The sequence below is a fragment of the Nerophis ophidion genome, linkage group LG02 (assembly GCF_033978795.1).
Source record: "Nerophis ophidion isolate RoL-2023_Sa linkage group LG02, RoL_Noph_v1.0, whole genome shotgun sequence".
Lineage (NCBI taxonomy): Eukaryota > Metazoa > Chordata > Actinopteri > Syngnathiformes > Syngnathidae > Nerophis > Nerophis ophidion.
Genome location: NC_084612.1, coordinates 89,258,596 through 89,273,923, shown reverse-complemented (window position 1 = coordinate 89,273,923; position 15,328 = coordinate 89,258,596). Strand labels below are relative to the sequence as shown.

The 15,328-nt window shown below is 37.2% G+C and overlaps 1 protein-coding gene across 3 annotated transcripts in view; it reads right to left on the bottom strand.

The window, feature by feature from the left end:
• znf536 (zinc finger protein 536) overlaps positions 1-15,328 on the bottom strand; it is a 650,381-nt gene that overhangs the window by 135,596 nt on the left and 499,457 nt on the right. The window lies entirely within an intron of this gene.

Below are 15,328 nucleotides of genomic sequence, written 5' to 3'. Positions count from 1 at the left end.
ATGAATACTTTTCCAAATAAAGTGAACTAAGAAAATGTCAATATTGGCTTTATTTTAACAGAATATCTTACACTACATCAAACACTCCGTCAAATAACAATTGTACAAGGTAAAAATATAAATTAAAAGGCATTGACCCTGAAGGAAACGTCTTTCCTGTGCTAATCTACTACGGTCTGCACCGGACCGAACAGCAGGACAGGTGTAACAACTACATTATTACCTGTCACTCTTTGTAACTCCTTGTGCAGATCTGAATGCTTATCATTTATATGTTTACCTAAGTTTGTAAGTGGTAATACTAATCGCCATATTTGGCGAGGCATATTTTAAAGCAGCCGCATATGTGCTAGCATTCAATCGGTTTGTAAGTCCGTTTGCAACATAACCCAAAAATTAAAGGGTGGATTTAAATGAAACTTTTAGGAAATGTCAAAAAGTAGGAACAAGTGATCATACTTAAAAGGGGTGATCCGGATTATTTTTACGCTACGAGTAGGGTTGTCCCGATACCAATTATTCAGCACCGGTACCAAAATGTATATGAATACTTTTCCAAATAAAGTGAACTAAGAAAATGTCAATACTGGCTTTATTTTAACAGAATATCTTACACTACATCAAACACTCCGTCAAATAACAATTGTACAAGGTTAAAATATAAATTAAAAGGCATTGACCCTGAAGAAAACGTCTTTCCTGTGTTGTTCAACTACGGTCTGCACCGGACCGAACAGCAGGACAGGTGTAACAACTACATTATTACCTGTCACTCTTTATAACTCCTTGTGCAGATCTGAATGCTTATTATTTAAATGTTTACCTAAGTTTGTAAGTGGTAATACTAATCGCCATATTTGGCCAGCCATATTTTAAAGCAGCCGTTGGTGAGAGTGGCGTAAAGACTGAAATATCAACAAATACAGTACGCAGTTTACATATGTGCTAGCATTCAATTAGTTAGTTAGTCCGTTTGCAACAAGTGAGTATTCTTAAAAGGGGTGATCCGGATAATTTTTACGCTACAAGTAGGGTTGTCCCAATGCCAATTATTCAGCACCCGTACCAAAATGTATATGAATACTTTTCCAAATAAAGTGAACTAAGAAAATGTCGATATTGGCTTTATTTTAACAGAATATCTTACACTACTTCGTCAAATAACAATTTTACAAAGTTAAAATATAAATTAAAAGGCATTGACCCTGAAGGAAACGTCTTTCCTGTGCTAATCTACTACGGTCTGCACCGGACCGAACAGCAGGACAGGTGTAACAACTACATTATTACCTGTCACTCCTTGTGCAGATCTGAATGTTTATTATTTAAATGTTTACCTAAGTTTGTAAGTGGTAATACTAATCTCCATATTTGGCCAGCCATATTTTAAAGCAGCCGTTGGTGAGAGTGGCGTAAAAACTGAAATATCAACAAATACAGTACGTAGTTTACATATGTGCTAGCATTCAATTAGTTAGTACGTCTGTTTGCAACGAGTGATTATACTTAAAAAGGGTGATCCAGGTAATTTTTACGCTACGAGTAGGGTTGACCCAATGCCAATTATTCAGTTGACCCAATGCCAATTATCAATACTTTTCCAAATAAAGTGACCTAAGAAAATGTCAATATTGGCTTTATTTCAACAGAATATCCTACACTACATCAAACACTCAGTCAAATAACAATTTTACAAGGTTAAAATATAAATTAAAAGGCATTGACCCTGAAGAAAACGTCTTCCCTGTGCTCTTCTACTACGGTCTGCACCGGACCGAACAGCAGGACAGGTGTAACAACTACATTATTACCTGTCACTCTTTATAACTCCTTGTGCAGATCTGAATGTTTATTATTTAAATGTTTACCTAAGTTTGTAAGTGGTAATACTAATCGCCATATTTGGCCAGCCATATTTTAAAGCAGCCGTTGGTGAGAGTGGCGTAAAAACTGAAATATCAACAAATACAGTACGCAGTTTACATATGTGCTAACTTTCAATTAGTTAGTACGTCCGTTTGCAACGAGTGATTATACTTAAAAGGGGTGATCCAGGTAATTTTTACGCTATGAGTAGGGTTGTCCCAATGCCAATTATTCAGTACGGGTAACAAAATGTATATCAATATTTTTCCAAATAAAGTGAACTAAGAAAATGTCAATACTGGCTTTATTTTAACAGAATATCTTACACTACATCAAACACTCAGTCAAATAACAATTTTACAAGGTTAAAATATAAATTAAAAGGCATTGACCCTGAAGGAAACGTCTTCCCTGTGCTCCTCTACTACGGTCTGCACCGGACCGAACAGCAGGACAGGTGTAGCAACTACATTATTACCTGTCACTCTTTGTAACTCCTTGTGCAGATCTGAATGTTTATTATTTAAATGTTCACCTAAGTTTGTAAGTGGTAATACTAATCGCCATATTTGGCCAGGTATGTTTTAAAGCAGCCGTTGGTGAGAGTGGCGTAAAGACTGAAATATCAACAAATACAGTACGCAGTTTACATATGTGCTAACTTTCAATTAGTTAGTACGTCCGTTTGCAACGAGTGATTATACTTAAAAGGGGTGATCCAGGTCATTTTTACGCTACGAGTAGGGTTGTCCCAATGCCAATTATTCAGTACCGGTACCAAAATGTATATGAATACTTTTCCAAACAAAGAGAACTAAGAAAAATGTCAATACTGGCTTTATTTTAACAGAATATCTTACACTACATCAAACACTCAGTCAAATAACAATTGTACAAGGCTAAAATATAAATTAAAAGGCACTGACCTCAAAGGAAACGTCTTCCCTGTGCTCCTCTACTACGGTCTGCACCGGACCGAACAGCAGGACAGGTGTAACAACTACATTATTACCTGTCACTCTTTATAACTCCTTGTGCAGATCTGAATGCTTATTATTTAAATGTTTACCTAAGTTTGTAAGTGGTAATACTAATCGCCATATTTGGCCAGGCATGTTTTAAAGCAGCCGCATATGTGCTAGCATTCAATCAGTTAGTAAGTCCGTTGGCAACATAACCCAAAAATTAAAGGGTGGATTTAAATGAAACTTTTAGGAAATGTCAAAAAGTAGGAACAAGTGATTATACTTAAAAGGGGTGATCCGGATAATATTTACTCTACGAGTAGGGTTGTCCCAATACCAATAATTCAGTACCAATACCAAAATGTACATCGATACTTTTCCAAATAAAGAGAACTAAAAAAAATTTCAATATTGGCTTTATTTTAACAGAATATCTTACACTACATTACAAACTCACAGTCAAAGAACAATTCAACAAGGTTAATATATAAACTAAATTGCATCGACCATATCTTCCCTATGCTCCTCTACTATTGACTGCACCGGACCGAACAGCAGGACAGGTGTAACAACTACATTATTACCTGTCACTCTTTATAACTCCTTGTGCAGATCTGAATGCTTATTATCTGAATGTTTACAAATACAGTACGCAGGTTACGTATGTGCTAACATTCAATTAGTAAGTCCGTTTGCAACATAACCCAAAAATTAAAGGGCGGATTTAAATGAAACTTTTAGGAAATGTCAAAAATACGAACAAGTGATAATACTTAAAAGGGGTGATCCGGATAATATTTACTCTACGAGTAGGGTTGTCCCAATACCAATAATTCAGTACCGGTGCCAAAATTATCGATACATTTCTAAATAAAGGGAACTAACAAATTCCTTAATATTGGCTATATTTTAACAGAATATCTTACACTACATTACAAACTCACAGTCAAAGAACAATTCAAAAAGGTTAATATATTAATTAAATTGCATTGACCATGAGGGGAATGTCTTCCCTAAGCTCTTCTACTATTGTCTGCACCGGACCGAACAGCAGGACAGGTGTAACAACTACATTATTACCTGTCACTCCTTATAACTCCTTGTGCAGATCTGAATGCTTATTATCTAAATGTTTACAAATATAGTACGCAGGTTACGTATGTGCTAGCATTCAATCAGTTAGTAAGTCCGTTTGCAACATAAACCAAACATCAAAGGGCAGATTTAAATGAAACTTTTAGGAAATGTCAAAAATACGAACAAGTGATAATACTTAAAAGGGGTGATCCGGATAATATTTACTCTACGAGTAGGGTTGTCCCAATACCAATAATTCAGTACCGGTGCCAAAATTATCGATACTTTTCTAAATAAAGGGAACTAACAAATTCCTTAATATTGGCTATATTTTAACAGAATATCTTACACTACATTACAAACTCACAGTCAAAGAACAATTCCACAAGGTTAATATATTAATTAAATTGCATCGACCATGAGGGGAATGTCTTCCCTGTGCTCCTCTACTACGGTCTGCACCGGACGGAACAGCAGGACAGGTGTAACAACTACATTATTACCTGTCACTCCTTATAACTCGTTGTGCAGATCTGAATGCTTATCATCTAAATGTTTACAAATACAGTACGCAGGTTACGTATGTGCTAGCATTCAATCAGTTAGTAAGTACGTTTGCAACATAACCCAAAAATTAAAGGGCGGATTTAAATGGAACTTTTAGGAAATGTCAAAAATACGAACAAGTGATAATACTTAAAAGGGGTGATCCGGATAATATTTACTCTACGAGTAGGGTTGTCCCAATACCTATAATTCAGTACCAATATCAAAATGTACATTGATACTTTTCCAAATAAAGAGAACTAAGAAAAATGTCAATATTGTCTTTATTTTAACAGAATATCTTACACTACATTACATTACACTACATAGTCAAAGAACAATTCAACAAGGTTAAATTATAAATTAAATTACATCGACCATGTCTTCCTTATGCTCCTCTACTATTGACTGCACCGGACCGAACAGCAGGACAGGTGTATCGACTACATTATTACCTGTCACTCTTTATAACTCCTTGTGCAGATCTGAATGCGTATTATCTAAATGTTTACAAATAAAGTACGCAGGTTACGTATGTGCTAGCATTCAATCAGTTAGTAAGTCCGTTTGAAACATAAACCAAACATCAAAGGGCGGATTTAAATGAAACTTTTAGGAAATGTCAAAAATACGAACAAGTGATAATACTTAAAAGGGGAGATCTGGATCATTTCTACTTTACGATTAGGTACCAAAACATATATCAATACTTTTCCAAATAAAGGGAAAAGTGACGATTCGATTCAGAATCGACTCTTGATTCAGCATGATTCTGGATTCAAACCGATTCTGGTAATGTATTTATTGGTATAATATTTATAATGAAACAGGTTCCAGGTTACAAATGCTTAAAACATATTTTAAAAAATGGATTCTAATAAAAACAAAAAACAATACATTGATTTTTTTAAAATTATGAATGTTTTTGAAGTCAGTGTGCTTAAGAATCGTGATTCGGATGTGAATCGATTTTTTTGTGAACGCCTAAAAACACGCACTGACTTGGGGAAATTCACTCATGCTTCTATTAATTATGTATCAGTCAGGGTTTGTCTGTTTGTGGATTAGTTTTGATGAAATGTTACCGAATTGTCAAAAATGGGTTAAGGAACAACTGATTATTTTTGGGGGCGATCAGGATAACCAAGTGGATTTTTTTTTTTTTTTTTAAGGAATAATTTATTGGAAAAATTTGTTCACTTTAGTATATTATTTCTTTGGTCAGTGGTCAACAAAATAAACCAACAGTTTTACATAAACAAACAGTTGTACATTCATAAATTGAAAATGTTGCGGACCGGAAGTTGAACACTTTTAGCGCCTAACCCTATATATAATGTCAAATACAAATAAAAAATATGATTTTTCCTTTGTACAGCATATTATACACCTTGTACACAACATAAACTGTTCAATTATATACACGGTACAGATATGTGAAATATCCTTATACACATGTTTATTAAACTTTGGTACCAATTATATATTATATATGTTGGCAGAGGTCTGAACTTTCCGAGTGCCTTTCAGTTTCATGTAAAGTATTTAATATTTTTATGACTATATTGAAAGCAAGAGCTACTTCTTGGGTACTGATTAATGCGAAGGGCTACCAGTTTGATACACACTTAAATAAATTGCTAGAAATAGCCAATTTGCTCAATTTACCTTTAATAAATAAATTTATATATATAAAAAAAAAATGGGTATTTCTGTCTGTTATTCCGTCGTACATTTTTTTTCCTTCTACGGAAGTTTTTTTGTAGAGAATAAATGATGAAAAAAACACTTAATTGAACGGTATAAAAGAGGAGAAAACACGAAAAAAATGAAAATTAAATTTTGAAACGTAGTTTATCTTCAATTTCGAGTCTTTAAAATTCTAAATTCACCCCAAAAAAATGGAGAAAACCAGCTAATTCGAATATTTTTGAAAAAAATAAAAATAATAATTTATGGAACATCATTAGTAATTTTTCCTGATTAAGATTAATTTTAGAATTTTGATGACATGTTTTAAATAGGTTCAAATCCAATCTGCACTTTTTTAGAATATACAACAAATTGGACCAAGCTATATTTCTAACAAAGACAAATCGATATTTCTTCTAGATTTTCCAGAACAAAAATGTTAAAAGACTTTGAAATAAAATTTAAATTTGATTCTACAGATTTTCTAGATTTTCCAGAATATTTTTTTTAATTTTAATCATAATAAGTTTAAAGAAATATTTCACAAATATTCTTCGTCGAAAAAACAGAAGCTAAAATGAAGAATTAAATTAAAATGTATTTATTATTCTTTACAATAAAAATCAAAATTACTTAAACATTGATTTAAATTGTCAGGAAAGAAGAGGAAGGAATTTAAAAGATAAAAAGGTATATGTGTTTAAAAATCCTAAAATATTTTTTAAGTTTGTATTTGTTCTCTATTTGACTGAAAGTTATAAGAAGCAAAGTAAAAATTAAATGAATTTATTTTAAAAAGTGAAAACCACCAAGTCTTTAAAATATTTTCTTGGATTTTCAAATTCTATTTGAGTTTTGTCTCTCTTAGAATTAAAAATGTCGAGCAAAGTGAAACCAGCTTGCTAGTAAATAAATACAATTGAAAAATTAGAGGCAGCTCACTGGTAAGTGCTGCTATTTGAGCTATTTTTAGAACAGGCCAGCGGGCGACTCATCTGCGTTGGTGACCCCTGCTATATTGTATACGGGTCCTTCACGTGTACGTCACCTAATTCTGCTAATATTTGGTTATATTTCCTGTGGTAGGAACAAAAGCACGTGCGTAGACGGAGATCATTAGTATTCACAATTTTCTGCCAGGAAGCGGATTTATTGAGCTCAGGTGCATCCTGTTTCCACCGATCATCCTTGAGATGTTTCTACAGCTTCATTGTGAATTCAGTCCAGTGCCTTGGAAAAACACGCATATAAGTTGCTAAAATGTACGTTGCCTGCTAGAAATACGTTTCCAAAGTACAGCGTCGTTGAAAATGAACCAGGATAAGGCGTGTTAGTTACTGTCCTCCTGACCAATCCATGAAGGATTTCAGTTGTGATGTCCGTCAGTGACTAATAATGATCTCGACACTCTTCAGGGTCCTCTTGGTACTCGTCCGTCTCAACCATTACACCAGAGGACATTTACTTGGACAGAAACTGCCAAGACCAGCGCTGTAATATTCAATTATTCCACAGGTGACGATGGTACCTGACAACTTGCTGGCACAAGTCTGAAAAATTCATTTCTGGAGTTTTTCAACGTCTAACCCAGGGGTCGGGAACCTTTTTGGCTGAGAGAGCCAAATATTATAAAATATATTTCTGCAAGAGCCATGTGATATTTTTTTCGACACTGAACGCAACTAAACGCGTGCATTTTTAAGTGACACCAATTTCTACGGTATAATAAGTCTCTTATTCTTTGTAATAACATTGTTATTCTGAAGCTAACTGTGGAGGGGGCGTGGTATGCGGGCCTGCAGCGAAGGGGGATGTGCCAGGACCGGCCTCGAAATCAGCGACAGGTGCGTAGACGGCCCACTTGAGCCTTGTTATCTAATCACCTGTCGCCCTGTTATAAGCAGCAGCCAGGAGGAGAGACAGAGTTGGGGCTGGAGCCAGAGTGCGAGCGAGAACGAAAGAGAAGAAGACAATTGCTGGAAAGAAACGGAGACTTAATATTGCAACCCTGAAACAGGCTCTCATGTCGGTGCTTGGGGGTCTGAAGAACCCCCAGGAGGGCAACAAGCCCCACACTAACCAATAATAAATAAATCACTTCTTACCCTTAATGCAACTTCTTGAACAAGTGCGGTAGAAAAAGGATGGATGGATTGAAATGCATGAGCATGTTTTATATTTTGAACGTAATTTTTAACACTTTGACTACAAGTGGAATTATTCATGACTTATCGTGTTAAGCAATGTCAGCTCAGATTTATCCGAGAGCCAGATGCAGTCATCAAAAGAGCCACATCTGGCTCTAGAGCCATAGGTTGGTTCCCTACCCCGGTCTAACTTTAAAGGGGAACATTATCAGCAGACCTATGTAAGCGTCAATATATACCTTGATGGTGCAGAAAAAAGACCATATATTTTGTTAACCGATTTCCGAACTCTAAATGGGTGAATTTTCGCAAATTAAACGCCTTTCTGTTTATCGCTCTTTTGGCGATGACGTCAGAACGTGACGTCGCCGAGGTAACACACCCACCATTTTAATTTTCAACACATTACAAACACCGGGTCTCAGCTCTGTTATTTTCCGTTTTTTCGACTATTTTTTGGAACCTTGGAGACATCATGCCTGGTGGGTGTGTTGTCGGAGGGTGTAACAACACTAACAGGGAGGGATTCAAGTTGCACCACTGGCCCGAAGATGCCAAAGTGTCTGCCGCCAGACCCCCATTGAATGTGCCAAAGTGTCTGCCGCCAGACCCCCATTGAATGTGCCAGAGTGTCTCCACATTTTACCGGCGATGCTAAGACAGACATGGCACAGAGATGTATGGATAACCTGCAGATGCATTTGCAACGATAAAGTCAACGAAATCCCAAAGGTGAGTTTTGTTGATGTTGACTTATGTGCAAATCAGACATATTTGGTTGCGGCGTGACTGCCAGCTAATCGATACTAACATGCTACGCTAATCGACGCTAACATGCTATTTACCGGCGGTGCTAAGACAGACATGGCACAGAGATGTATGGATAACCTGTAGATGCATTTGTAACGATAAAGTCAACAAATTCACAAAGGTGAGTTTTGTTGATGTCGACTGCCAGCTAATCGATGCTAACATGCTATTTACCGGCGGTGCTAAAGCAGACATGGCACAGAGATGTATGGATAACCTGCAGATGCATTTGCAACTATATTACGTTTCCTTCCACCCACATTTAATGTGAAACAAACACTTACCAATCGAAGGATTTAAGTTGCTCCAGTGTCACAAGATGCGAAAGTCCTGATCGTTTGGTCCGCACATTTTACCGGCGATGCTAACGCAGCTATTCGGCCATGCTATGGCTATGAATAGCGTCAATAGCTATGCGCTCAATAGCTTCCGTTTCAATACATGCGTAATCTGTTGAATCGCTTAAGTCGCTGAAATCCGAGTCTGAATCCGAGCTAATGTCGCTATATCTTGCTGTGGTATTCGACATTGTTTGTTTACATTGGCAGCACTGTGTGACGTCACAGGGAAATGGATAGTTGCATCGCAAATAGCGAAAATCAAGCACTTTATAGCTTTTTTTTAGGATATTCGGGGACCGGTAAAATTTTGAAAAAAACTTCAAAAAATACAACAAGCCACTGGGAACTGATTTTTATCCTTTTTAACCCTTTTGAAATTGTGATAATGTTCCCCTTTAAAGCCTTCCAGTCAAACACAAATAAGAAACTATGGCTGACAATAATGATATATGATATGCATATTATATTATATGTATATATTCCCCTATGAGTCAGCTGATTTTTCGATTTACTGAACCCTCATTATCTATTAATGTAAAAATTAAATAACTGTAGCCACTCGCTACCCATATGCAAAGCCCTTAACAGGGCTTTTTCATTTTCGCAATTTTTTAGTTTTTCCTTGCAAACCGGGGCTACATAAATACATTGTGATTGATTGACTGATACGGAAAATCCAACAATCTTTTGGACTTTATTCATGGATACCTAGCACGTTTAAAACAATGTCTAGCTCAGGGGTCGGGAACCTTTTCGGCTGAAAGAGCCAAGAATCCAAATATTTTAAAATATATTTCTTTAAGAGCCATATAATATTTTTTTCGACACTGAACGCAACTAAACGCGTGCATTTTTAAGTGCGACCAATTTCTACAATATAATAAGTCTCTTATTCTTTGTAATAACATTGTTATTCTGAAGCTAACTGTGGAGGGGGCGTGGTATGCGGGCCTGCAGCGAAGCGGGATGTGCCAGGACCGGCCTCGAAATCAGCGACAGGTGCGTAGAAGGCCCACCTGGGCCTTGTTATCTAATCACCTGTCGCCCTGTTATAAGCAGCAGAGTGCGAGCGAGAACGAAAGAGAAAAAGACTATTGCTGCAAAGCAACGGAGAGACTTATTGAAAAATAAAATATATTGCAACCCTGAAACAGGCTCTCATGTCGGTGCTTGGGGGTCTGAAGAACCCCCGGGAGGGCAAGCCCTAAACTAACCAATAATAAATAAATCACTTCTTACCCTTAATGCAACTTCTTGAACAAGTGCGGTAGAAAAAAGGATGCATGAGCATGTTTTATATTTTGAACGTTATTTTTAACACTTTGATTACAAGTGGAATTATTCATTACTTATCATGTTAAGCAGTCTCAAAAGCCAATGACTGACTAAATTAGAACCACTGAATTATTGTAGGCTTCATAATCTGATCAAATCGTTAAAATAGTCAATGAGTTGTCAACTATCAAAATAGTAGCAGCCCTATTTATTTTAACATCTTTTTTTATTTTGTTTCCTTTTCCATAACTCAACTTATATATCAGGGGTGTCCAAACCTTTTGACTTGGGGCCCGCATTGGGCTAAATACTTCAGTCCTAGGACCGAAAACTGACTTAATGCAATACAACAATATATCTAGTCTATACGTATTAAATTATTTTAATGAACATATAATTGATATACTAGAAAATTAAGATTATGTGGATTTTGACTTGTTTACGTCCAAGATGACCTTGTTAGAGTTTTGTGATCAGTCGGAAATATAAGGGCAGCTAAAATGCGCCAAACATGAAAAGTGCGGAGAGAGTGTTTAGTCTTTTTCCTATCATGCACTGTAATGGATTTATATAGGTGGAATTTTGAATTATGTAATAATAATAGATTTAATTTGGAAAAAACACTTTCATTGGAAAAAAACAACCCCAAAAAGTGCTAGTGTATTAAAAATAAATAAATAAAAAATGAAGTAAAAATAAAAACTAAAAGAAAGCTTTTTTAAAAAGAAGGGTTTTTAAGCTTTTTCATTTAAAAAAAAAAAAAAAAAAGCATTTGGTCTGTGGTGCCCTCAGGTGGTCAGGGAGAGCGTTCCACGGACTGGGAGCGGCTCATTGTTCGTAGCTTTGTCCTCGGAGGTTGGAGGAGGTTTATTCTGTCCGGAGCGGAGGTGTCGTGTGGAGCAGCGGTCCCCAACCTTTTTGTAGCTGCTCAGCGCTTGATTATTTTTTTAAATATTTTTTTTGTTTGTTTGTTTTTTTGTCATGAAAAAGGGAGGTTTTTTGGGTTGGTGCACTAATTGTAAGTGTACCTTATGTTTTTTTTATGTTGATTTAATTAACAAAAACAGAAACATTTATAAAAAATTTGGCCCGGTACCAATCGAGCCAGCGCCGCGGCCCGGTGGTTGGGGACCATTGGTGTGGAGGATTTGGGGGTGAGCAGTTCTTTGAGGCACAGGGGGGCATTTTCATGTGTTGTGATTGGACTTTTTTTAATATTACCCACAAAGGTAAGTGAGCAGGTTGCAATTTTTTTTTTTTTTGCGCCATGACTAGGGAATGTTGTTTGGATTGGGTCATATAAGTCAATGTTGTGCTGTGGATGCTTTAAAGCATGATTTGTGGCGGCACATTTGCAGCAATCAAGTTAATTTGGAAGCACCCCAGGGGCCAGATTCCTTATGACCAAGACTCATGGCCGCAGATGGCCCGCGGGCAGTAGTTTGGACACCTATACTCTCATTTTATTAAAACTCAATTTTTGTATTTGTGTCTTATTTTTTCAACAATGTTTCTTTACTCAAGCCAGGGGTGTCCAAAGTGCGGCCCTCTACAACCTGTCGTCACGTCCGCTTTTCCTCCATACAAACAGCAAGCCGGCACAGTCACATAATATAAGCGGCTTCTACACACAGGTATGTGAATGCAACGCATACTTGGTCAACAGCCATACATGTCGCACCGAGGGTGGCCGTATAAACAACTTTAAGACTGATACAAATATTCGCCGCATTGTGAACCAACACTAAACGAGAATGACAAGCAAATTTCAGGAGAACATCCGCACTTTAACACAACATAAACACAACTGAACAAATACACAGAACCCCTTGCAGCACTACCTCTACCTGGACGCTACAATATAAAAATTTATTATTAGCCTGTGGGAAAGGTTTATTTTGATATTTACCTGAGAAGGCTGCAAATAGAAGAGAGGCATTCAATTTCTATTTTTAAATTATTAGTATTATTTGAAACTCAACACCAGGTGCGTCAGGCAACCATTCTCCCAAATTTCTCCAGATTCCCACCTGGACAACAATATTGGGGGCGTACTGCCTCAAGCGTCTTCTAAAACCTTTCGTCACGTCCGCTTTTCCTACGCAGAAACAGCGTGCCGGCCTAGTCACATGACATATGTGGCTTTTACACACACACACACACGCTAATGCAATGCAAGCTTGGTCAACAGCCATACAGGTCACACTGAGGGTGGCCGTATAAACCACTTTAAGACTGTTACAAATATGCGCCGCATTGTGAACCAACACTAAACGAGAATGACAAGCAAATTTCAGGAGAGCATCCGCACTTTAACACAACAGAACAAATACACAGAACCCCTTGCAGCACTACCTCTACCTGGACGCTACAATATAAAAATGTATTAGTAGCCTGTGGAAAAGGTTTATTTTGATATTTACCTGAGAAGGCTGCAAATAAAAAAGAGGCATTCAATTTCTATTTAAATTTGATCTGATATGCCATTGCTATTTTTAAATTATTAGTATTATTTGAAACTCAACACCAGGTGCGTCAGGCAACCGTTCTCCCAAATTTCTCCCGATTCCCACCTGGACAACAATATTGGGGGCGTGCCTTAAAGGTCACGTCCGCTTTTCCTACGTAGAAACAGCGTGCCGACCTAGTCACATGATATATGTGGCTTTTACACACACACACGCTAATGCAATGCAAGCTTGGTCAACAGCCATACAGGTCACACTGAGGGTGGCCGTATGAACAACTTTAAGACTGTTACAAATATGTGCCGCATTGTGAACCGACACTAAACGAGAATGACAAGCAAATTTCAGGAGAACATCCGCCCTTTAACACAACATAAACACAACAGAACAAATACACAGAATCCCTTGCAGCACTACCTTTACCTGGACGCTACAATATAAAAATGTATTATTAGCCTGTGGGAAAGGTTTATTTGGATATTTACCTTAGAAGGCTGCAAATAAAAAAGAGGCATTCAATTTCTATTTAAATTTGATATGATATTAATGCAATACAAGCCTGGTCAACAGCCATACAGGTCACACTGAGGGTGGCCGTATAAACCACTTTAAGACTGTTACAAATATGCGCCGCATTGTGAACCAACACTAAACGAGAATGACAAGCAAATTTCAGGAGAACATCCGCACTTTAACACAACAGAACAAATACACAGAACCCCTTGCAGCACTACCTCTACCTGGACGCTACAATATAAAAATGTATCATTAGCCTGTGGGAAAGGTTTATTTTTATATTTACCTGAGAAGGCTGCAAATAGAAAAGAGGCATTCAATTTCTATTTAAATTTGATCTGATATGCCATTGCTATTTTTAAATTATTAGTATTATTTGAAACTCAACACCAGGTGCGTCAGGCAACCATTCTCCCAAATTTCTCCCGATTCCCACCTGGACAACAATATTGGGGGCGTGCCTTAAAGGTCACGTCCGCTTTTCCTACGTAGAAACAGCGTGCCGACCTAGTCACATGATATATGTGGCTTTTACACACACACACGCTAATGCAATGCAAGCTTGCTCAACAGCCATACAGGTCACACTGAGGGTGGCCGTATAAACAACTTTAAGACTGTTACAAATATGCGCCGCATTGTGAACCAACACTAAACGAGAATGACAAGCAAATTTCAGGAGAACATCCGCGCTTTAATACAACACAAACGCAACAGAACAAATACACAGAACCCCTTGCAGCACTACCTTTACCTGGACGCTACAATATAAAAATGTATTATTAGCCTGTGGGAAAGGTTTATTTTGATATTTACCTGAGAAGGCTGCAAATAGAAGAGAGGCATTCAATTTCTATTTTTAAATTATTAGTATTATTTGAAACTCAACACCAGGTACGTCAGGCAACCATTCTCCCAAATTTCTCCAGATTCCCACATGGACAACAATATTGGGGTCGTACTGCCTCAAGCGTCTTCTAAAACCTTTCGTCACGTCCGCTTTTCCTACGTCGAAACAGCGTGACCACCTAGTCACATGATATGTGTGGCTTTTACACACACACACACACGCTAATGCAATGCAAGCTTAGTCAACAGCCATACAGGTCACACTGAGGGTGGCCGTATAAACAACTTTAAGACTGTTACAAATATGCGCCGCATTGTGAACCAACACTAAACGAGAATGACAAGCAAATTTCAGGAGAACATCCGCACTTTAACACAACAGAACAAATACACAGAACCCATTGCAGCACTACCTCTACCTGGACGCTACAATATAAAAATGTATTATTAGCCTGTGGAAAAGGTTTATTTTGATATTTACCTGAGAAGGCTGCAAATAGAAAAGAGGCATTCAGTTTCTATTTAAATTTGATCTGATATGCCATTGCTATTTTTAAATTATTATCATTATTTGAAACTCAATTTTGCATGTGACTATAAAGTTATATACGTCTCGCTTGTTCAATATTCAATGCAAAACTTGTTCGGGTCCCTATTAAAAGGTGAATTTGTTCAACCTTGGCCCTCGGCTTTGTTCAGTTTAAAATGTTGGCCCACTCTGTGTTTGAGTTCGACACCCCCTGTTTTAAAGGTTTTCTAGCTCCTCGACACCAGCT